The sequence below is a fragment of the Eublepharis macularius genome, chromosome 5, assembly GCF_028583425.1.
Source record: "Eublepharis macularius isolate TG4126 chromosome 5, MPM_Emac_v1.0, whole genome shotgun sequence".
Lineage (NCBI taxonomy): Eukaryota > Metazoa > Chordata > Lepidosauria > Squamata > Eublepharidae > Eublepharis > Eublepharis macularius.
This window is the reverse complement of record NC_072794.1, coordinates 127,282,393-127,307,759: the sequence shown is the minus strand read 5'-3', so window position 1 is coordinate 127,307,759 and position 25,367 is coordinate 127,282,393. Positions and strand designations below refer to the sequence as shown.

Here is a 25,367-nt window from a genome sequence, read left to right as displayed (position 1 = left end):
AAATGAACTCGTAAATAGGAGGGTGCTTGTTTGCTTGTCAGGCTGGTTTTTCCAAGTTTGTTGAAGCTTTGGAAGGGACATAGTAACTGTTCGAAGGGAGATTCATGGGTGTTTACTGGCATTGCCATCTGTTATTATGATAAAACGTACAATCAGATGTTGGTTTTCCTATATGCATCAAGATAAAGCTTCAGACCGTAGTGTAACTGATAATGTGACTGGATCCTGAAGTCCTTCTAAAGCTCCTCCACTAGCTATTTCTCTCTTGAAATCAGCTAGTTTCAGTGGTGTGTTCAGCAAAGGTCCTGCTAATGTTGTGTATGCTGTCATATTGTACAGTATTGTTGCAAAATGAGGAGTATTTCAGTATGGACATGGAGCTCTGCTCTGAAAATAATGGATTTATAGTACTCCTCCCCTGATTTTTTAAAAAAAGCAAAGGCCAAGTTATTTGAATTCATCCCATGTCATGATAAGCCAAAGATGGACAAGACCTTAATGTCAAGTGTCTGAATCATCAGCTGACAGTCTCAACATCTGGAGACATTGTTCAGCAATATAATAGTCACTGTCAAAAGAGTCTGCAGAATTGGGATAATGATTATTCAACAGGGAACTCACCCTAAAGGGACAGAATACACAGTTTCACAATATGGTAGGAAAGGAAGTAATGATGACTATGTTCTTTACTTTCTCCTAGCATTAGATGAGCACAAAGTTAACTCCCCTCCCCTTAAAAGTATCCCTGTTCTTCTTGTTAAGTGACCTATTTTAAGTTTCATTTAAAAGATTTTAAGAGTGCACAGTGGTCTTTTTTGTCCCTTAAAATGTATTGAATGCATATAGCCTTAACAGTAATTATTTTCCCTTACTCATTTAAACTGTCAATCAGAGGTTAGGGTGCATTAAAAAGACAGGATAAGGGAATATATCTCTGTTTCTAAGTAGAAGTTAGCTCCCTTTTGCATAACACCATGTAGAGACACATGGGAGAGGTACGTATATGAAATTAGTAATAGTGCTTTTGTCAGACAAGACCCCACTTGTTGATATGGATTTGTGTTGCTCATTTATGAGTCTGAGCCAATTGTATGGACTTCACAGAAAATAAGTCTTGTTTAAAAACTTGCACGTAAATTGTTACATTCTGTTTTATTCGTTTCAGCTTAAAGGAAAAGGTTTGTTCATTATTTTTGCTAATTAATTTAATTTTGGTTATATGGCGGTTGTGCAACTTTTATAGATTAATATAAAAAACTTAAAAATAAATTGTCACATAGTTCCTTGCTGGAATTTAACACTCCCAGACCATCCCTTAAAATTCTTCTGTAATAAAGATGCATCATGCACCATTTAAAGCAATGGTGACCTCTGCTGGCAATTCCCTCTAACCAGTATGTGTGGAGTACAGCCACCTGATAAAACTTTAGTTGTTCTTGATCTATTTAATGAACTGAGATTAGCTAATATAAGACTGTGATCCCAAACACACATATGCAGAAGTAAATCCTACTGACATTATGAGGTTTTGCTTCTGAGTAAAAAAACATAGGATCAAGCTGTAATAGACCCGCACCACCTCTCCACATGTGTTCTTCACTTTGTGTTGAGCTGTGAGCCAGATTATGGACAGATCCTAGTTTTGAGCAGCAGAAGTCATTGCTTTACATTGTCTGCCAGAAAGCCTTGTGATTCTGTCTTCAATCTGAGGCAGAGGAGTAATTTTAATAATAAAACAAAATTTCAGGACGGAGGGAATTGTTCCACATGAGTATCTGGCATTTCAGATGGAAATAGTTCATTCTGTTATAGGATAAGCATTAAACGATTCGTAGTCTGGAATTAATTCACCTATATAAACTGGGGCGGGAGGAGGGGGTTCTGGCTCTTAATGTTTTTTGCTAGGACTTCATATGACTATAAGGAGACAAAAGTGAAGTATAGGTAGAGAAATAAAACCTACTCCTGGGTATTCATGAAACTACTTTGAAATTCACGGTACTTACCCAGTTGGATCTGGCTTGCTCAGCAAGCGTGAATCAGCATAAAGATGTCAGTTATGATCCATGGAAATAACAGGTAGACAAATAGCAAGTATTGTAATGATGGCAGTAGAGTAAAGAACTTTAAGGAGACATCTACATCTAAATTAAAGTTGTATACCAGAGCTAGTTTATACTGCTAGTTCAGAATGTGAGATGAATGAGAAAAACAACAGGACTTAGAAAATCAATTTCTGTATAACAAAAATCCAGAAATGTTTTGCTAAGGAAAATAACCTACAGGCTTGTTACAAGGCAGCTTCTGCAGCAATGAAATGTTAAAAGTGGATGTGAGGTATGTGTGAGTAAAGGGATGTGTGCTTCTCATGCTGTACTTGTGGGGGTATGTGTACTTGTGGGGGTCAGCATAAGGGCCGACATCTGCTCCCTAGCTTAGAAGTTACCCCAAGAAATCAGAACTCCTGACTGTAACTGTTATTTATCTTTTTGGGAATTAGTGTAACACTAAATAATGCTGAATTTATTTTTTAAAACATAGTACATTTGGTATCACAGCTGAGACTGAAATTCCACAGACATCTTTTGAACTGGGAACATCATGTCATTAGATGTTTATCCAATTCCACTGCACAGTCTATAATATGATATACAAGGAGGACAGAACACTCCAAATCCATAAAGATGTATACATTTTAAGACTAGGCAAAAATAATGCAGTTATCTAGAAATTCACCATGTCAGCTGTGAATCAAACTAAGATCTGGCTTAGCAACCAAACATCATCACTGAGAAAGCCCTGTTTATACTAGCTTTTAAGAAACTTTTCAAGGTTCAGTAGCCATTACATTACTTTACTTGTTGTTAACAACAAACACCCTATCCCTCAAATTTGTTCTAGCTTCCATTCGTAAAGTATATTCTCACTAATGGTTTCCTATTGTTAATTACAGCTGGAAATTATTAATATTACTTCTAGAAAGACTAGCGACATAGGTGAAACTGTGTTGTAATTTTTTTCTTGTCCTGCATTGAGTTTGTTGGGTGAAAACTCATAGTGGTAAAACCACCCTTAATCATTAAATAATGGATTAGCATCACTTTCCTTTTGGTGTGGGAGAAAAAGTGGAGAGGAACTTTGGTAATTCAATCCCTAATGTAGCGTCAATGTAAACAGAAGTGAAATATTTTAGTGCTTTTTTTTAGTTCTTATATCTTTTTTAGCTAATTAAAAAATCACTGTCAGTCAGTTGTAATTAGAATTTTACTCAAGGCATTTATCAACAGAATGTGTTGTAAAAGATCTTCTGCCAGTACCACACCCACACCCAATGGTCTGATTTGGTGTAAGACAAGTTCATTTGTTGCATTTTCTCTCTCTTTTGGTATGCTATTCATTTGTCTCCTGTTGACTCTGAAATCCCTTTCTGTACAGCCACCATTCTCAATATGTTGTGTTTTGTTGGTCTTGCAACTTGCATGGCTGGCATCATGGGCATATATTTATGTGCAGTGAGTCATGGGTAACCCCAGCCCTCCATTTTGCAGCCTCTCCTTCAAATGACCTGTTGTGTCATCAAACTCTCCATCAATGAGTAAAGGAAGGCCCTCAGCGGCCATGTATATATAGTTACCATGCCAGCATAGCATCTGCTAAGGCCACAGATTTGTGGTGTGCTGATGATGCATGTTTAGGCAAGGTAACTTAATGTAAACAAGGTGCCTATCATCAAGAATGACACATAGGCATCATTCTGTCCATGACTGCCACCACATTTAAATCAGGCATATATCCTCTTCTTGTCATCGGGTTGCTGTTTGTATTTTGAATCCCTCTTAATGGTCTGGTTTATCTGAACCATATTCGCAAACACTTTGTGCAGTGCATTCACTCTCTGCTTGTGGCATTTGGGGCCCAGATTCCATAAATGTGGTGTTGGTATATTGGTGTCTTGTCTTTGGAAAAAAGTAGGATGAAATTAACTTTGGGCCCTTTTAGTTTTGTGAGTTGGTATACACAAATTAAAAATGGGTTGCTGCAGATATTGTCGTACCATTTAATTTTGTTTCATTGTAATAAAAAATAACTTTCCTATGTATGCGTCGTCAAGTTGCAGCTAGTTTATGGCTACCACAGCAAGAGGCATTCATGTAAAGTGAGAAGGAAAGATGGTTGGCCATTGCCTTCCTCTGCAGAGTATTCCTTGGTGATTCCCCATCCAAGCTTAGCTACCAAGATCTTATGAGATCTTACTCTTTACCCTTATCACTTGCCCTTACCCTAACACCCTTACCCCTTACGAGATCTGCCTACACCATGCCACCTTCCCTCCCTTATTATCCTTCATACTATCACCGATATGTTACGATCAAATCTTAATAGGCATATTGGAACTAATGTTGTTTGTTCCATAGTTTGTTGTACTTTTATGGAATGGGTGGAGATAGCATGCTTTATAAAAACTAGTTCTGTGTTCTGTATTAATTATGATGCTAATTTTATTATGTATTTAAAATGTATTTTTAATTACTGTAACCCACTCTGAGCCCACTTGCTGGGAAGGCAGGCTAGAATCCTAATTAATAAAATAAATACATAAATAATAATTAGTTCACTTTTTAAAAAATGTTGATTTCTAAACTATATTTCCCTGGTGATTTAACTGCAAAAATCTGTATTATGTCTTTGCATTAACCACTAAGAGTGGAGAGTAGAGGTACAGGATGGATATCAATGTGTATTTTTACTTTATATGCTGAAGTGCAAACAGATTAATTGTACAGACATTTTACTACTCATGAATGAAGAAAAGACTGAAAAAATCAGGACTGTTTTATTAAGTAAAATAAAGATGTGTGAAAGGTATAAAGGTATGTGAAATTATTGTAAAGCTAATCACCATATTACTACAGTATTAATACATTAATGCAGCTAAAAAGGTAATAATGGATTACTTCACAATGGTTTTAAGGAACATTTTATTTTCATAACATTGTGCAAGATTAAACTTGCAGATCCTGATGAGTGGCACAGGATTTACAGTCCAATTGTAAACATGTTTATGTGGAAGTAAATCCCACTGAATTCAATAGGACATTTCCTGGTAAGTATATTTTGGATTGTAGCCTAATGCTATCATCCAAAAAATACCTGCCATTAGCATTTCATTGAAATAAACATGTTTACAAAACAAGTAAGCCCATGTGACCTAGATGCTTGTAGGCTTTATAGCTATTAATTTTATTGTAAATTGCAAGTGTAATTTCAAAGGATTTAATATAAATATTGGTGCTGCAATAATTATAAGACGTTCCCCTTTTCTTGCCATTACTATCATTAAATTGATGTTTCTTAATAACAGATTATCAATATTGTGTGTGGATAAAAATTAATATAGGGCTGAAATATGTACGCTAACTGTCCTGTGCAGGAGTTTATGGCTGTTATGTTTCTTAAAATGTGGAGTAATGCTGTCACCCTTGTCTATGCACTTTGTGACTTGTTTTTAAAATTAAACTTAAAACACCAGAATCAATAACTGCAAGGAGGGATTTTATCCTACATTTTAAATTGCATATATTCAATTTATTCTCTTCCTTGAGATGTAATCTTGAGAGTTTATGACAAATAGATGTTCAAAATTAAAACCTTAAATGTCTTTGAAAACTTTTACTTAATGTAGGCATCACCAATAACTTTGCCAAACACAGGTTGCAACTATCATACCCAGAATTTGATGGGTGACATTTTTAAAAAATGGAGGGAAGTTTTAGTCACCAATAATATTTTAGTATGAACTTGAGTTTGTCCTGATCTCTTTCAGTCTAATTTCCATACATTTCCAGTGTTCACTGTAAGAAATTATTTAAGAAGAGAGAAATATTTGCTTCCTGGGAAACATCTTTTTTTCTCTTTCCAAGCCTTCTGAGTTTTTATATAAAAAAGGAGGAGTGGCTATATCAGATTCTAGACAAACCAAGATCTTCATTACGGGGAAGAGTAATAATATGACTGTAATTTCCAGTTACTCAGAGGACAATAAGAAAACGAGGATGTGTTGGGTTAAGTACTGTTATTATATAGGTTATAATTGTAAGCATGATGGGGGGTGGGGTAGGTCTTTAATTACTTTGTATAGCATCAGATTGTAACAATGAATTCCTGACTAAACCAAATTAGTTTGTTTATGGAAGCCTTTGCTCTGAACCCTTGCACTTTCAAAATCAGATGGTACAGTTTCTTACAATGCAGTCCTAAGCAGAGTTGGTAGAGGAGAGTGCCTTCAAGTCAGAGTTGACTTATAGCAACCCCGGTGGGGTTTTCATGGCAAGAGACTAACAGAAATGGTTTGCCATTGTCTGCCTCTGCAACCTTGGTCTGCATTGAAGGTCTGCCATCCAATTACTAACCAAAGCTGACCCTGCTTAGCTTCTGAGATCTGACAAGATCAGGCTCACCTGGGCCATCCAGGTCAAGGCAAGTAGAGTTACACCTTTTCAAGTTCACACTGAAATCACTGAGTTTCAAAGGATGAACATTTGCTTAAGACTGCATTGCTTAGAAAAATTCTACTACTGAAAATTTTAAGTTTGAAAGTTTGATAGTATTTTGAACAGGGACTTAAAAAATATTTGTAGTGAAGGATCCATCTTCCAAAATGTCTTTCCCAAAATGTCTTTCCTTTTCACAGGTGTTGCCTGGGGGAAGGGATGGGGCCAGGGAAGGACCATGGCTCAGTACCAGAGTACATGTTCAGCTTAAGTCCTAGGTGGAGGCCTTGGCATCTCCAGTTACAAGGTCTCAGGTAGGAGATGCTAGTTAAGAACTTTCTGTGGTTGAGACCCTGACATGTAGATTGTATTCAGGCTAGATGATACTGTATTTGATAAACTATTGGTTTGGCTTGCTGTAACACAGAGTCATATATTTATGTATAAAATAAGTGTAATAATCTCTTTTTGAAAGGTGACATAATACAATAATTTATCAAGGAGAAATTGTTCTATAACACAAGTAAATTCACCATGAGCAGAAAGCTCGTAAAGTATTTGATAAAATGAATCCTGAAGTTCTCAGCAGTTTGCTTGGATTGTGTGTTGAAAGTAAATTTTGCACCGTAAGGTCCAAATATCAATCATTGGTATCTCCAGATAAAAGGATCAGGTAGTAGGTAATGTGGAAGACCTCTATCTGAGATTCTGGAGAGCTACTGCCAGTCTGGGTAGACACATATATAGATCAGTCTTCTGACTCAGGGCCAAACTACAAGTGACGAATGACACTTGAACAGCAAGTGTATTCCTCCCTGTTCACTTGCCCTCCACTTGCTTTCCACTCGATCCACTTGCCGTTCAAGTGACATTCATCACTTGTAGCTTGGCCCTCACTTTCAGTTTCATGAGTTCAGTTTCATAGTTCAGTTTGTGTTGAGGACTGCAACACAACCGTCGTTCAAGCCTATTCAGATTATATGTAGTGCTTATGGTCTCAATCAGAAGCCATAGGAAGCATGAAATAATGAAGTGATAGGATCTTGCTTCTGCTTCTGTTAGTCCTAAAAATGTTTTCCATCTTGTAGCAGATTCAAAGTAGATAATAGGTGATAATATTTCCCATGAATGTATAATACTGCTTGAGAGGTGAAATTTCTGAAACTCCGAAGCCAGGGAATTTCCCCTGCTTTCAGAAAAAACAGAAATGATGGAAAAAATCAAAATATGCAGTACATCAAGTCTAAGTGCATTGTACTGCTTTAACACAAAATGCATGATTTGTAACAGCATCTAAAATTGTACTGTTTGGGAAATTTATGAAATGTAAGAAGTATAAATGCTTTAGTCTTTCAAAAAAAATTCAAAATTTCCAACACAGAAGAGCTTCCAACTGCTGCACCCTATGCTAACTTACAACATGTATCTAAAAAAACCCCAAAAAGTTTAAAAGTAAAGGTCATACTGAGGAACATATTTGAAATTATAATGCCTGCTGCATATGTATATGGTGCATACCCAAATGATTTCTCCGAACAAATTATTCAATCACTGTGCATTTGTGCATACTTACTTTCCACATTTTTTTTTGAAGAACTACTGTATCACAGTGGTTAAGTGCTTGGGTTGCAAATCTGCACTCTTCTGCTTCAAATCCTACTAGTGCCATGAGCTGAGCAGGTGGCCTTGGGTAAGCCACTCCTCTCAGCCCCAGCTGTATTGTGGGGAGAATAGAACTAGAACTGGAAAGCCTGCTCTAACACTGGGGAGAAGAGCATGGGCAGACACACACATAGTTTCTGAAGTGGGAGCAGGTTCTAAAAGTTGGGAACCCCCAATTTGGGGTATTCTAAATGGGTATAGGGCAGTTTACAAAACTTAGCATAAACATTTGTTTGTAAGGTTGCCATGTCCAGATCCTGAGAACACTCTTGTCCCCTAAAGAGATGCTCCAAAGCAAAACTATTCACTGCTGAGTGAACAAAACCAAGAAAGCAATTTGAGAGACTCAAACTCGTACTCAGTCTGACATGTTTTGGAAATGTCTGAAATAACTTTACTGGCCTAAAATGAATTAGAAGTTGCAGCATTTGCACTGGAAATAAGTCTACAGTTCTCACTGTTCAGAGGATCCAACTTCTCTCCTGATGAACAACTGGGCTGTTCCAGTCCAGCTATTGTTTTGTTGATGCATATTTAAGGAGCACTCGTTTTCAAATGAACAGGTTCAGACATAGAGATAGGAATTCTCCCAGCAGCAGGTACGGTGATTTATTTGCCATGCTTTGGGGGATTTTCCTCTGTCTTGGTTAAATGTGACAAATGTTGTCAAAAAATATAATCGTAGGTCTTGCCTCCTAACACTGAGGTGCAATAAACATGACTGTAAAATTCACAGCCTGGCAGTTGGTCATTTATTTTATTTTTGAGTAACTGCACTTGTAAGGCGGGCTGCAGTTTGAAAGCTGCTGCGCTTCAGGCTTATTTTGCTTCCCTGTGAGGTGGTGACTGCTTGAAAAACTTATAAAAGATTAGTCTTCCTTGACAGCCTTGAGGAAATTAGCACAATTGGTATTCCAAAGAGAGGTATATTATAGTCTTGCCAGTTTCATATTACTTGAAATGTATATGCTCTCCCCCTCCTCAACCCCACCATATAAGGCCTAACTATGTTTAGGGTGCGTTAAACATTATTATATCTGTCAGTACTGGGGATTTTGTCTTGTTTTTACAGCTCTCATTAATTTCTCAGTTTTTCTTCTAAGTGTCTGGGTGTGAAATTATAGATCAGAATTAGGAGATTTTTTTAAAAAAAAACAGACTTGAGCCTCACTAATATATATGCTGTGATATAGGCATATGGAATCCCAGTTAAAGAAAATCCAGAACAAGGTTTAGTAATTCCCTGTTGGTCTCACAGATTCTTAAAGCCAAGTCTTTTCTGTAATAGTTCCAACATAGTGGCCTATTGCAGCAGATAATAAATGAGAAGACCAATATTCTGTAGCCATGGCGGAAGCAGGTTCTCATTAAGTTTTCTACCCTTCTCTTCAAATAAGAGGGCAGAGGACTGAAAACTACCCTATACTTCCTCTTCCATCTGCTAATTCTTTACATAGAGTTGTTGGGAAATCCTCCATTGTCACAATCCAGGTACTGCACAGCCCTTAAGGCTGTGGTGGTAGAGCATCTGCTTTGTATGCAGAAATCTCAAGAATCAATCTCTCACACCTCTAGTTAAAAGGATCAGGTAGCAGATGATGGGAAAGACCTCTGCATCAACTGTTGGAGAGCTGCTGCCAGTCAAAACAAACAGTGCTGGTCTTGATAGACTAAGAGTCCTACTCAATATAAGGCAGCTTCATGTGTCCATTTATTTATTTTATTTAGAAATGTATGCTGCCCCTGCAGACCAGCGCAAAGCAGCTCACAACAATAAAATAAAGCAGACATTAAGGACAAATCATACCACTAAAAGCATGTTGATTTAAAAAGCTGCCACTACTTCCTTTCCTACTATAACTCCTGTCATTCTCTTCCCCACCACTTGGCAGATGAATTGGCTTCTTACAGAGTTCCTCCACAGGCAAACAGGAAAGTCTAAAATATGCAAGATTCTAGCAGTAGATACAACTTGGAATTCCTTCATATGGTACTCTCCAAAGACCCTGACCTGCCTCTTCTGGTCTCTTAGCCATCACTAGATCTGCCTCCCCAACTAGTCTGCTAGAAGACAGTCTTTCCCACTACTCACATTTAAGCTCCTTCCTGTTTGTTACATTTCGTGACACACTTTGCTATTTTCATGGCATGCCAGTATGCCAATAACATCTTCTGGAGTTCAGCAGTTTACTGAATACATAAGAAGTCTTTGAACTGTAGTTGTTGTAAAATATGGCTTCTTTTACAAGGAAAAGGAATACACCTTATGGAATGTATGTGGGTATTTGGAATGTATGTAGGAGTGTTGGTACCTATACTTAGGGGTATAGTTATGTAGGGCATTAATTGTTTAAGACTTTAAAACTATGCACATGTTGAACCTGTCACATGTTGGACTCATGGGATGTACTTCATGGGATATCATAATCAGCACTTTGAACTGGGCCCCAATATAGAGATGAATTGCCAGCACAGTCATCCAATGTAGGATGTGCAGGTGCAATTCCATAAGCATGTCCTTGCCCCTCTAGGAAGGATTGTGTGGGGGGCATCATTTAACATGTCATTTTAATCCTTATGCTTTGTTTTAGCTCAATTTTCAGATTTCTGCTCTTTTTCAGATTTCTGCTATCCAGGTAGACTATAAATGATGTCAATAAACAGGTAGTTTCCTGTACTGTGACATTGGCTTCTTTTTTTCCACTCTGAAGGATCTAATAGTTTTCTTTATTTTCTGGTTTTATCAATAAATAAATAATAAAAAAGAAAAGGAGAAAAGTACATCTATTTCCACAATTCCTTTTGAGAAGCAAGCTATTCTGGAATTTCATGATTTGTCTGTAGAAGCACTGTAACATGGGAAGCAACTCTGACCTTTTAACTGCTGTTCTGAAAAAAGTCGGGCTAAGGTAGAGATGGGCAGTTTCCTTTAAATGACTAGTCTCCTTTAGAGATAATTAGCTTTTGGCCAAATGTTTCATCAGATCGTGGGGATTGCCCTAAAGCAGCAACATAAGAAGTATGGTCAGATAGAATCCCTAGATTGTAGTGAAGAAGAGAAACAATTGCAATACAGTTTATAGTATACCTTTAGATAGTTGGTTCTTCATATTGTTCTCTAATTCTGTCATCTTAGTCTCATTGCATTCTTTATTATCTTATGCTGTTTGATTGCAGTGTTTTATATTCTGTTAGTCTGCCTTGAGTCCCAGTGAAAAAGGCAGACTCTTAACAGTAAAATCCTAAACAGAGTTACTCCAGTGGAAACAATTTATTTGGGTGTAAGCTGCATCTTACATGTTTTTAAATTTGTGTGTCTAAGAATCTGTTTACCTGCTGCTTCACAGTTCCTTCATTACAACAACAGTATGAGACAAGATAGTAATTGTCCCAAGATTTCCTAGTGAAATTCATGGTCAACTCGCGATTTGAAGTCAGGTCTCATCAGCCAGTGCTCTAAGTCTATACTGGTTCTTGAATTATGAATATGAATGTCTGCCCTCTCTGCTCACCTCCCCACAGTCACCTCTGTTGTTACCTTGAATAGAGTTGCCAAATCTGGGTTGGGAAATTCCTAGAGATTTGGGGGTGAAACCTGAGGAGGGCAGGATTTGGGAATAGGAGGGACTTCAGCAGGGTATAATGCCGTAGAATAACCCTCCAACACTGCCATTTTTGCCAGTTGCTCTCTGTTGTCTGGAGATCAGTTGTAATTCCAGGAGTTCTCCACACAGGGTCACCTTGGGGTACTTCTCTCTCCAGGGGTACTTCACTCTCCACCCCCCACCCCCACCCCCCGCCACTCACTCAGCCTTCCCTACTTTTCTAGGTGGTTGTGAGGATGAAATGGAGGAGGGAAAGCTGATATATTTTGTCCTGAGCTCTTTGGAGGAAAAGATGAACAAAAACTATGTGGTAAAATGCCTTTTATATGGCACAGAGTTATATCTGTTCTCTTTTTAGTGTGTTTTCTCTTTTTAAACTGTTGACTGGTGCCACTTATTGCAGTCAAACATAAAAATCATGTTTGAGTGAGAACCATAGAAAATGAGCTTCTTGTTTTATGGATCATGGTTTGATTGATGGAATAGAGCATCTAGCATTTAATTAGGCCAAGCAATAAAAGCAGAGTATTCAAAAAATATACTTCAAAAATATACTTTGTGAAGAGTTCCATAACTGGCAAGATGAAAAGCTTCACTTTTCCTGTTTATATTCCTTGACTAATTGTTGATTATAGCTAATGACGCTTGGATTATCTTATTTCTGAATGGTCAATTTGTTTCTGTATTTCTAGATATGAGCAAAGATAGTACAAATAAATGTGATCATTACTACAGTGCCTTGTGTTTGCATCAAATTTATTAAAGAATTGGCAAATACCTTTATGCTGGAAATATGAGGAGGGGCTGTGGCTTTGTATGCAGAAAGTCCCAGGCTCATTCCTTAGATCAGATCATGGGTGATGTGAAAGATCTTGACATGGAATCCTGGAGAGCCCCTGCCAGTCAGAGTTAACTGTACTGACCATGATAGTCCAATAGTCTGACTCGGTATAAGGCAACTTCATGTATTCAGTCTATCCTCTCCCCTCTGCAGAAGCAACATCAACAAGAATAAATAGGAAGTTGTTGAGCAGCAGAGCAGTATTTCAGTAGGGTAGTTCAGTCAGTGAAAGTGGAGCTATGGCCTCAGTTGTTTGACCCCATGACATTTATACTGTGGGGCCCTGTGACTTGTCCTCCACGCTTAACATCTATATGAAACCACTGGGAGAAGTTATCTGAGGTTTTGTAGTGAGATGTCACCAATATGCAGATGGCATCCATCTGTATTTCTCCTTAACAGTTGAGTCAGGGTTCTGCTAGATTCTGGACTTCAGTTGGAGGTTCAGATCTCCACTGAAGTGTACAAGATGGCTGCAGCTGCGCAGGCTCTGGGTTGGATCCAAGCTAAATTGGCAGTTTCTAAGGAAGACAGCAGGAAAGTTCCATTCCATTAATGAAAGATTTAGTCTGGAATGGATCCAACCCACTGAGGGCAGACTTCAGATTTCCCCCTGTGTATCAGCAGTGGGACCCTTATGATGGATCCTATGTGCCACTACTTTAAAACAGCAAAACATGTGACCGAAATGCAAAGCAAATTTTGTCTCAAAATAATTGAAATATGTGATGTCTGATGTCCCATTCCAGTTCCTTGCCAGCTGAACCATGTTTTTATGAAGTGCCTCACCTCACAGCTTCCTTAATTTTTTTAATTGAGTCCACAAACTCCAAAGTTTTAAATAGAATGTAGTAGCCATTCCAAAAGAAATAAAATATTGACACAGTTGAAAACAGAACACAGGTGGAAGTTGATGGATTATTTGATTAAGGAAAAAACAAAAGACAACAAATATATAGCATTCAAACACAGAAGGCAAATAAAAATACAGGCTAAATCTAGGCTTATATCCCATAAGTAGGATTGTAATCAGTCTTTCTATGTATTGCAGTCATTGAAGGTTCCTGAAATATCCTTGCATCATTGATCTTTTGGATGCCCCATTGTTTGGAAGCAGTTTATTTAAGTGTAATATGTTTCAAAGGAGGGTGTTGGTATTGGTATGTAGGGACCAACTGGTTCAACAAAATAAATTAACCGTCTTAAAAGAGTATAATCTCAGCTGCACTATCCCAAGCCTTGCAATGCAGAATGTTAGTTTTAAAGACTGAACATAGTGATCAAAAGGTAAAACACATTGCTTCAAAGTAGAACGGCTGGATAGCATGTGTGCAAGAAAATCTTCAGAGAGCCTGAGAGGTTCCTTCTTTAGGACAAGAGATAATGCAGCACATATTTGGGTTACTAAAGTTACAACTGTCAGAAACAATTTAAGGAAGTTTCACACATGAGTACAGAACAGAAATTATTTTGCAGTTACTCAGGAAACTTCTCCAATCCTGCTGGATCTAAACATTGTCAAACATGTTTGAAGGGAATAGCACAAAATACAAGTAAACATCCAGTAATTTCAATAAGTTGTTTTATGGATTTATAGTAATAGACTGTATAAAATTTAGTTTAAAATTCACTTTGTTTTTTTTAATATGCAAATCCTTAAGAAATCTGTCCACTTCATATTGGACTTCTGTCTTAAAGCCTGGTACCTGGTATTAGAAACTGAATACCTGGGTTCTTCTAATAAATATAAAACTTCAGTATCACTCTCCACTCAAGTTAATAGGTAGAATACTTTATACCAAGGACTGCCCATGATCCAAAGGAATGAAGAACATCTAGTTAAATCATTTCCATATGCTTAAACATGTATATCTGGTTGGTATTTTGAAAACTATATTGCTGAATGGATTTTCAATTGCTCATAGTCAGACAAAGCATACATTACCTTTTCAGCAAGGAGTGAAATCTACATAATGTTATTTATTTAGAATTTTTGGAGTTTGATCCACCTGGAAGCTGCATCACCCTTTTAATTATTGTTCTGCTGTGTATATTGCCACTATTACTCATTCCTCTTATTCTTGGGAATCCTAATGTACCATATAGGGCTTTTCAATTTAAAGTATTAACCTAAGCAAACCTGTTCTTCTTGCCTCCGTTTGGTTTTGGTGAAATTCTCTGTTTTGACACAATTCTCTGGTTTGATTTTGGTTCCCTTGATTCAGTTTTGTTCTTCTTGCCTCAGTGGTATTCTCTGTTTTGACATGATTCTCTGGTTTGGTGTTGATCCACATGATTTTTGCTTTGGGGAGTGTGCCTCTGGCTAGTGACCGCCTTGCCCCTGTGTGTTTCTGCCTGAGATCCTGCTTGGAAATGTTTCCACAGTGAATAATGGAGAGTGGTTGGCAGTACCTTCATAAGAGGCCCATAGAATGGGACCTAGGGATCTAATCTTCCTGAAACTTGGGGGGGGGGGGTGTCTTTAGAGAACAGTCAGGAGTAGGTTCCCTGCTTTGGGGAATAGCTGTGAAAAATAAAGGAGAACCTAAATGGCCTCAGAATGCCTCTCCAGTGGGAGAGGCTCCTCCCTCCCCCCTCAAGCCGTTTCCCCATGTCAAAATGGCAGGGGAGTAGGGGGTTTTCCTGTTCTACATGTAGTATCCTGTGCACGTGGAGTAGTAAAAATGGGGGGAAACTTCCCAGTTCTATTGTAACATGGGGAAATGGCTTGCTGGAGGAGGCATTCTGAGGCCATTTGGGTGCTCCTTTTTAAAAATAACCATTTACTTTTTAACTGCTGTATGGCTGCGGAAACTCGAGTTGGGTTTGGGTTCTTTAAAAAAAAATTTAAAACCTGCACGTCTAGAGAGACTCTAAAACACAGTCAAAGCTAGAACTTCCTTCTTGTAGAATGCAAGAGTACCTTGTTTGGGAAAAGGCTGGATTTTCTTTATTTTTTTTCTGCTGGACTGGTGTTTTAAGAGAGCCTGGCACAAGGGTTGCAAGGCCCCCTCAATCTCCCAGCGGGAGACAGGAGCCTGGCACTGATCTCTGGGGAGAGGGAGGCTCGTGCACCCCCACAGGCGCGATGTCATTAGGGGTGACGTCATCGCGCGGCCCCGGGCGCTGCAGAACGCACCTGAAACAGGCTGTTCTGCCATGGATCAGGCCCCTTTTTGAGGTGCTGCAGAGCGCAGGAACGCTCTGCGGCAGAATGGGCCCATTTTGGGGAGCTGTGGAGTGCAGGAGCGCTCCTGTGCTCCGCAGCTGCTGAAAACAGGCATGTTTGCTGTGGATTGGGCCCGTTTTGAGCACTGCGGAGCGCAGAAGCACTCCTGCGCTCCGCAGCGGCCCTGATCTGGGCCAAAACGGGCCCGATCCCAGCAGCTGCAGTGCATGGGAGCACGCCGCACTGCAGGGGAGTGCTCAAGGAAGGTGCGCATCTCCGTTGCTCAGGTAAGTGGGGGCAGGGTGTGGGGAGCGGGGCGGGAGATCCTCACCCCCACCGGGGGTCTGGGATCCCTACCTGGCACACAGGAATTTAATAGGCAGAGCTTTTCCTGGTATGATGATAAGGTGCTGGAAAAGATTCACTTCCAAAATTTCTGTATGTCAGCCTGGTCTTTAAAGACAGGAATAAGAGCACTAAAAAGGGCAACTTGATTGGTGAGAGACTTAAAACACAATGGCATCTAATTTATAATATTGAATTTAACAGGGGACTGAGAAAAAGACAGCTAAAGCAGTTTGCTTACACCTAGAAATCAATTCAGGGCAATGTCTAGAGAATCAAATCTACAAATAGCCCAAGCCCAGAAATATTCCCCTGAGGACTATTAAAACTAACTTAATCTTGTTTACAAACATTCCCCATTCCTGAGTCCCATGATGCTTTAATCTATGGCAATATTTTTTTTGGTATTATAGAAGTAAATTATGTGAAATTATTAGGTTATTAGGTCATACGTAAGTTGGGGGAAATCTCAATTGTACTGGTTCGATCTAATGTAGGAAGAAATCAGGGTACGTCATGTACAGTATTACCGCTATAAGTGACATCTTTTATTATTTTTTTTTTTAAATTATTTTATCGTATTTATATTCCGCCTTCCCCGCAAGCAGGCTGAGGGCGGATAACAACATTAAAACATTTAAAACATTTCATATAAAACATTTAAAAACATTGTACAAAGATATTAAAATAGCAGCACTCTTTTCTTGATGGCGGCAATACCGTTGATTACAAAAAGTGCAACAGTGCAGTTGAACATAGCAGCTGCTTAAGAACAGTGGTGGGCAGCTCTCATAGGGAGGGGAGTAGATGTTGTATCCTCCAGCCAGTGGAGGCCCAGCCTCAGCCGTAAGCCTGGCGGAACAACTCTTGTCTTACAGGCCCGGCGGAAAGATAGTAGTTCCTGCCGGGCCCTGGTCTCGGTAGACAGAGTGTTCCACCAGGTAGGAGCTAGGACTGAGAAAGCTCTTGCTCTAGTCGAGGCCAGGCGGGCCTCCTTGGAGCCAGGGACTGATAACAATTTCTTTTCTCCTGATCGTAGGGTCCTCTGGGGAACATATGGGGAGAGACGGCCCATCAGGTACGCTGGCCCCAGTCCTCACAGGGCCTTATAGGTCAATACCAAGACCTTGAACCTGATCCGATACTCCACTGGCAACCAGTGTAGCTCGCGCAATATTGGTGTAATATGCGCCCTATTTGGTGCTTTCATAACGATGCGCACCGCTGCATTTTGCACTAGCTGTAATCTTCAGGTCAGGCACAAGGGTAGGCCCGCGTAGAGCGAGTTACAGTAATCTAACCTAGAGATGACCGTTGCCTGGATCACTGTAGTTAAGTCACAGGTAGACAGGTAAGGGACAAGTTGTCTGGTCTGCCGCAGGTGGAAAAAAGAAGACCTGACAACTGCTGTGATCTGTGCCTCCATTTTCAGGGAGGCATCTAGGATCACCCCCAGGCTCTTAACCCTTGGAACAGGCACAAGCTGTGCCCCATCGAGGGTCGGGAGCTGGAGTCCCGAATCCAGTCCCCCATGGCTCAAGTCCGTCTTTGTTGGGTTCAGTTTCAGTCGACTCTGTTTCAACCAATCAGTCATGGCTGCAAATGCATGTTCCAGGACATCTGGGGCTGAGCCGGGCTGGCCATCCATCATCAGATACAGCTGGGTGTCATCTGCATATTGATGGCATCCAAGCCCAAAACTTCACACCAGCTGGGCAAGGGGGAGCATATAGATGTTAAACGGTAAAGGGGAGAGTATTGCCCCCTGTGGGACCCCACACACCAATGGGTGACGGGGTGACAATTTCTCCCCAAGTGCCACCCTCTGTCCTCGACTGTGGAGAAAAGAGACAAGCCACTGTAAGGCAGTCCCTCGCATCCCCACATCAGCGAGGCGGTGAGTCAGAAGATTGTAATCGACTGTGTCAAACGCTGCTGACAAATCCAGTAATATCAGCAGCTCTGAACCACCTCAGTCCAGATGTCTGCGAAGGTCGTCCTTGAGGGCGACCAGCAACATCTCCATCCCATGTCCTGGCCGGAATCTGGACTGAAAGGGATCTAGGGCCGAGACGTCATTCAGAAAACCCTGTATCTGTCCCACCACCGCCTGCTCAATCACCTTTCCCAGAAACGGGAGGTCCGAGACTGGGCGAAAATTGACCCGGTCAGTGGGGTCCAGTGATGGTTTCTTCAGGAGCGGTCTCACCACGGCTTCCTTTAGTGGCCTGGGGAAAACCCCAGTGCCCAAGGATGTGTTCACAATGGCCTCCAACGAGGACCGCAGACCATCGGCACTGGCCTTAAATGTTCTAATTTTTTTTCTGCTGTACCACCCAGTGGCTAACGTCTTAAAGAGGGTTGATCTTAATAAAAAATTCTTGGTATGTTTGCCTTTTATCTACAAAAGAAAAGATGCAAACTACCATCTTCTGAATGAATGGCGATTGAAATGTCCAGTTATGGCAAACTAGTGGGAGCATGCCTGACTTTCTTTTGCTTTTTATCCATTGATAAGAAAATAGTACCTTTTATCAAGAAGGATTTGTCACAAATATTCTGAAGACTGTAATTAATTGTCATCCACCTCCATCCATGCAACTGTTTCTCCTGAGAAACAATAATGTTTTATGCTAGCATGGGATTAGTGACGAGTTGCAAATACTCATCACACAGGCATGTAGTAACTGCTTTAAATGCAGGACTAGGATGATTAACTAACAACAGGTTGGGAAGTAACACTATTTTATTAAGCTGGTTTAATTCACACTTAGCTGTAGTGGTGTGAGTTCAGTTTCCTCATGGTATGGTCCCAGTGCAACAATATGTGAATGAAGGAACCATAATGGGTGGGGCCAGTGAGGTTCTTTCTTCCTGTGTATGCATTTTCGGGGAGGAAGTGTAGGAGAGAAAACTCTTCATTGGTACTGCCATGTGGTCATTATATTGACTGAGCAAGAATGCATCTGTATGAGAAGCAGTTTCCTTGGACTCCTTAAGAAGTAGTAGTGCTGTTTTATAATATATTGTACTATATGAATGAAACCCTGAACAGACTGGGGAAGCTGAATAGCAGAGTTCTTCTTGGCAAACTGCATTGCTTGCACAAGTGAAATTCGTGATGGATCTTGTCCTCAGTCAGGAGGAAGAATACATTTACGGCACTGTTACCACTCTACTGCTTCACTGTAAATTTATTCAATTAAGTCAATTAGTAAAAAAACATGTAAAGAATGCATAAAAGTAATGTAGTTCTGGGGAAATTATTCCCCCTCCAATCGCAGCATCTATCACCTGGCCTGTTTTCTTCAATAGTAGTCACTTTCCTGGGGCTATCCCCAAATCCTTCAAAATTAATATTTCCCTCAGTGTATTGTTTCACATGTGGCAGATAAAAGTGATGGAATTGCACTGTCACCAAGATAACACCACGTGAAGCAATGTAACATTTTTAAGTAGAGTATGTGTAACTTCTCTTTTTTATGGGTTCTTTGGGACTTAGGAAGCAAACTTTCACACAACTTTTAAGAATTTTTCTTTTTTAAAAAAGCCTTTTTAACAATTAATAAAATAAACTTTTAAAAAACTAACTCATAAGTGCAACCATTAATAAAATACAACTTTTAAAAAACTAAGTTCATAAGTGCCCATACATTTCATACAGAAAACTTTAAATCAACAATGCCTTTGAAAAGGTAAAACAGTTCAACATTTCACAAAGTGATGAGTCCTTTTTCTCTAATTCGAAGCAAGTGTAGCCCAGGCTTCTGTCCTCTTGATGGGGAATTACAGCCCTGCAAAAATAATACAATCCCAGTAACACCACCCAACCACAATATACAAATACCACTTTAAGTCATATTGTTTACATACAACATTTGATTACCTTATTCAAGGTGATGGGAGCATATAAATTATTATTAAGCTCTCCAGCAACCAGCCTCCTCTTCAGCAGTCTGCCTCTAGCTACTGACTCCACCCTACTGGGCTAAACCAGTTACCTCATAGGGGTTACATATGCATCATTAACATTTGCATCAGTAAGTTGGTTTGTTCTTCCACCAGCTGGTTCTTTCTCCCGCTTTTCCATTCCATTCTACAGTAGTCTTTTTCTCACCTCCTGGGTACCCACATTCATTTTGTAGCTTTTACTCCATTCCACTGAGAAGAAGCACAGGAGATTTTAAAAAATCCTCCCCATAATTATTCTCCTTTATAACAGTGGTTAATGGAGAGAAGGATTTCTTCGCTTTGCTTGGTTGCTGTATAATATGAATGGGATTTTATTGTTGACTTCTTGGTATAAGAGTAGATAACTGCCACGTTTTATATAATAATAGTTGATGCACTTTTCCTGTAGTGGACTACATAAGCCAGTTTGGTGTAGTGGTTAAGAATGTGGGACTCTAATCTGGAGAGCCGGGTTTGATTCCCCACTCTTCCACTTGAAGCCACTGGGTGACCTTGGGCTAGTCACAGTTCTCTGGAGCTCTCTCAGCCCCATCCACCTCACAGGGTGTTTTGTTGTGTGGATAATAATAACATACTTTGTAAACCGCTCTGAGTGGGCATTAAGTTGTCCTGAAGGGCGGTATATAAATCGAATGTTATTATAATGCACGCATATACTTGTAGTTACTGAGTCAGCACATGTATGTTACAGCTTTCCCATTCAAGGTTCCAGCAGGTCCCTACTTGTCAGTATTTTGAAAGAGAAAGCTGTACATTCTACATACTTTATAACTTCAATATGGATTGGTTGTATTTGTTGGAACCCAGACACAAAAAGTATAGAAAGGAGTGTTGCAAAGAAAATACCCAGAGGTGATTCAGAGAGAAGCTATCATTGCTGTTTTGGGGCATAGCAGAGCTGATAACAATGATAACAGCATGAACAGATAAGATGCACTAATAAACAGCATTAAAGAAGAGAGCATAATATTAAATAATAAAATTATAAGGAAGTACATGCTGAAATATGTAAAAATTAAAATCATTTTAAAAGTAAATGGAAAGCACAATTAGAAGCTTTATTAACCAGAAATTACAGTATTTTTAAAACTGATGATTCTTCTCTAAATAACCCTCAGGCATCATTGTAGAAAGCGCTCATGTTCTAGAAACAGCTGTATTTTTTAAAAAAAATTGTAATATATTCAAAATTCCCCCACACTAGGACATTTTCTTAAGGAATTTTGCTCTCTAAATCCTATCAACTTTAATCCAGTCTCTTTCACTGGGCATCATTTCAAATTTTGGTTTGTGAGAAGGAGAGAAATTCAGAGCAAAGTTCAAAGGCCACTATTGTGTATGTTTATAATAGCAGCGTATAAGCAATTGTTGTGTTGATTTTCTGTTTTAGGACTCATAAGAATTGTCTCAGTGTTAAGAGGCCCAGCTTTGTTCTGTTTTTAAAATCAAAGTCCTATTCCTTTCTATGAAACAGTATATGTAATTTCTTTCCATTGAAATCTGTCAGGCTTAAAAGTTCTTAACTTTAGCTGGATCATCATCAGCAGTAGTGGTGAACCTGGCATCCCTCAAGCCTCTTTGTTAATGTTGACCAGCTGACTGGGATTTTCTCAGAATAAGCTACCCTATTTGGCTCATTGGCTTGCCCAGATTCCCAGCTAAGAAGAAAGATCTAGAGATAAAAGGAAAAATGTTCACACAACTTTCTGTCTAATTTATGCAGTGTAAACAGGTGTGTTCCACCTTCGCTTTGTTCTAGCCGATAAAGGAAGTCACAGCTGTGATTGACAGGAAATAAGAGGGAATGCTTTGCTTTCTTATGACCCACTTCCTTAATGGTTGCTTTAATTGGGGTCCTTCACCAGCTATTGGTAGCTCCATCTGTGTTTTCTGCTTCTTAGGCTTTAATTGACTTCTAAAAGTAAGTGATTTTCTTGTGAATTTCCAGATTATCCCCACCCTCATAAAACAGTCTCTCGCTTTAGAAATATTTTATCAATGCCTTCTTCTGCTCTGTAAGATTAAGGGTTGGTTCTCAGTAGGTGTAATGGCATGGAGTCCACCTTCCATAGCAGCCATTTTCTCCAGTAGGACTGATCTCTATAGTCTGGAGATCAGTTGTAATTCCAGGAGATCTCCCAGCCCCACCTGGATCTTGGCAACCCTAGGTTGAGGTAATTGACATACATTCACCTTGAGTTCTGTAGCCAGTTTCTTCATTGTGCAGAAAGACTTAATATGGGCCTCCGCCAGCCTGAAAAAAGGGGTGTATAAAATCTTAACCCTCCCCGTGAAGACTGTCCACCATCCTATTTTAAATGTGTCTTAATACATTGTTGTTTTCAGAGCTTTTTTTCTGGGAAAAGAGGTGGTGGAACTCAGTGGTGGAACTCAAGACTGCACAGTGATGTCATTTTGAGTCAGCTGGAACAAGGGAGGAGTTTTTTAAAGTTTAAATTGCCCTCGGTGAAAATGGTCACATGGCTGGTGGCCCTGCCCCCTGATCTCCAGACAGAGGGGAGTTTAGATTGCCCTCTGCACTGCCGAGCAGCAGGGGTGGGGCCACCGGCCATGTGACCATTTTTAGGAGGTGCTGGAACTCCGTTCCACTGCGTTCCTGCTGAAAAAAAGCCCTGGTTGTTGTTTTAATGTAGATGAATTTTTATTGTATTTTAATACGTTGTTATCCACCCTGAGCCCACTTGTGGAGAGGGCAGAATAGAAATTTGAAATAAATAAATAAATATGTTGGAGATATTTGTGATGTTTAGGACTGTAATACAATGCACATTTATTTGGAAGCTAGTCCCATCTAAATTGATAGGATTTGTATCTGAGTAAACTATGATTAGATTTAAAGGCTATGATTCTTTCATCTTTCATTGAAAGGATCAGGTAGTAGGTGACCTGAAAGATCTCTGCTGAGATCCTGGAGTACTGCTGCTAGTCAGACTAGAATATACTGACAGATCAGTGGTATGATTCCAAATAATTTTTTGTTTATTTATGTCATTTATAGTCCACCTTTCTCACTGAGAATCAAGGTGGATTACACAGTATGAGATTAGTACAATCAGTATCAAGTACATTTCAATACAGTATCAAGGACATTTCATAAACAATACCATAGGGTAAATAGATACAAGTTTAAAAGACTTAGGGCCAAACTACACGTGACAAATGACACTTGAACGGCAAGTGTATTTCTCTCTGTTCACTTGCCCTCCACTCAATCCACTTGCCGTTCAAGTGTCATTTGTCACTTGTAGCTTGGCCCGTAGTATTAGCAAGAATCCAATACAGAGTAGAAAAAATACTGAAGCAGAACATAATCAATTCTAGGACTAATGTTAGACAACATGGAGCACTGGTGGTACATAGGAATACATATTTAAAGCAGCAGATAATACATAAGGCAATACAGTGATGAAATCTATGGTCCCTCATTAGCAAAGCATCTGAGACCCCTTCTCTACAATATAGCCCTCCCATTTGAATAAAAAGCCTTTTTGAATAGTTCGGTTTTGCATCATTTACGAAAAGCCAGGAGAGTGGGGGCTCTTCTGACTTCCTCAGGCAGGTCATTCCACAGGATAGGGGACACCATAGAGAAAGCCTGTGTATGGGCTGCTGCTGAATTCACCTATGTGCAGCCTGGCACCTGCAAGAGACCCTGTTCAGATGAGTGAAGCTGCCATGGAGGAACATAGGGAGGGAGGCGGTCACGTAGGTATGCCAAACCAGAGCCATGAAGAACTTTGCATGTAATAAATAAGAAGGGTTCATGTGTTCGGTACACAGTTCATTGAAGTCAGTTTAATGAAAGCCAATGAAATCCTACTGAAATCAATAGGAGGTAAGTGTGCACAGAAGAGTTGCCCATAGCTTACTTCAGCTATTAGCTAAGACCTTGTCCTATTAAGATTAGATCCTGCGAAAGCTAAGAGGGGTGTGCATATGCGCACATTCTTTCGCATGTGCTTTTAATACTTGGTTTTTCGGGGGAGGGGTTCTGTACTTGAGTGGGGGGAACAAACAGGAATTTCTGTTGGCAGATTATGTATTGCTGGAGAATGAACGTCAGAAACCATAGTGTCTTGCTCCATCTTTCTCCTTTCCAAACAAGCTTTGCTGTTGTGGTAAAGGAGAGCCTGAGCAAATCCTGGCATGAGCAAACAACCAGCTGAAGATTTGTTTTCTATGATCCTTCCCCAACATTTTTGTAGTGGCTAACAGAAAGAAATGCAAATCAACAACACAACAATTAATGTGCTTAATATGCAAATAAGGTTACCCAGATTTGAGGAGCTTGAAGATAACAACCCTAGTTTTGGTATAAATAAATTCAGAGAAAGAGATATCAGTCTGCAGTTAGGGGAACATGGGGTGCATTCTCATATTCCCTTCCCCACTCTTGTTTGCTGGGTCTACCTGAAATACTTGTCAAGTATAGTGCAGCTGTTTTCATCCCTTTGCATACTTGGAAAATAATTTCCTTTCCCCATGTTGCGCATCTCAACATATTTCTAAAGAGAACTGTGGTACAGTGATTAGTGTTAGATTGGGATCTGGGAAATCCTGGTTCAAAGCCCTTCTCTGCCACTGAAGCTTGCTGGGTAACCGTGGACCAGTCACTGTCTCTCAGCCTAACCTACTTCACAATGGTACTATGAAGATAAAATTCAGAAGGGAGAATCATGTATGCCGCTTGAGCTCTTTGCAAGATAAATATGTAAATGTATTTCAGTGACATATAAGTGAAATGAGGCAGTCTCATTATTCCATTGTCCCATTGCCAATTCACTGCATATCTCATCAAAAGCATTCTGGTGCTGTCCAAATCCAAGTCACTTCGCCCTGATGGATTCTGGCACATATTCAGCCATCTGCAGTCTTCACAATGACACTGTCCTGCTGCAGCCCTCTTAGCCCACCCTACCCCATTCTTGTTCCCGAGGTCAGTGAACCTTCAGGAGCAATGTAGGTGGCAAGGTGAGGGTCTGCACTGGGAGGAGGGAATCAGCAGAAATCAGCAGCTGCTTTATACTGAACCAGACCATCAGATCATCTGCTCAGACTGGCAGTGGTTCTTCAGAGTCTCAGACTGAGGTGTTTCACATCACCTACTAGTTGGTCATTTCAATTGGAGATTCCAGGATGAACCTGGTACCTTCTGTATCTAAAGCAAATGCTCTCCCATTGATTTGTTATTTTTCTTTCTTCATTTATACCCCACTCTACTCCCCAATTTATGCAATCACAGGATGCTGACCTTGCTTCTT

At 39.8% G+C, this 25,367-nt stretch overlaps 1 protein-coding gene across 1 annotated transcript in view; it reads left to right on the top strand.

The window, feature by feature from the left end:
• NGF (nerve growth factor) overlaps positions 1-25,367 on the top strand; it is an 83,682-nt gene that overhangs the window by 858 nt on the left and 57,457 nt on the right. The gene's annotated exons all lie outside the window — the stretch shown is intronic.